Source organism: Halyomorpha halys, unplaced genomic scaffold (assembly GCF_000696795.3).
Source record: "Halyomorpha halys isolate HHAL.00 unplaced genomic scaffold, Hhal_1.1 Scaffold928.1, whole genome shotgun sequence".
In the NCBI taxonomy this organism is placed as follows: Eukaryota; Metazoa; Arthropoda; class Insecta; order Hemiptera; family Pentatomidae; genus Halyomorpha; species Halyomorpha halys.
In genome coordinates this window covers 148,870-149,135 of record NW_027116508.1, presented here as the reverse complement: position 1 = coordinate 149,135, position 266 = coordinate 148,870, and the positions used below count along the sequence as shown (strand labels likewise).

Sequence of the window (266 nt, the reverse complement as noted above, 5' to 3'; positions counted from 1 at the left end):
GTGAGCTTGGTTAGTTTGGTTAATAACTAAATTTGAATTCATTGTAAAATAGATATTAATTAAGTTAAGTTAATAGTAAAAGTGTTAGTGTTCTGATTGTCTAGTAACAACACACCCTGAGATATAGAGTCTCTCTCTTGTTATATAATAAAATTAATTATTAACTATTTGATATTAAAGTTCTTAATTAGAACCCAATTATCTCTTATATTTGAAGAAAGTTATAAAACGAGTAAAGATTCTTTTTATTTTATTTTTAATATTTT

The 266-nt window shown here is 22.2% G+C and overlaps 1 protein-coding gene across 3 annotated transcripts in view; it reads left to right on the top strand.

The window, feature by feature from the left end:
• Positions 1–266, top strand: part of LOC106687216 (probable cytochrome P450 6a17) — a 29,654-nt gene that overhangs the window by 1,160 nt on the left and 28,228 nt on the right. The gene's annotated exons all lie outside the window — the stretch shown is intronic.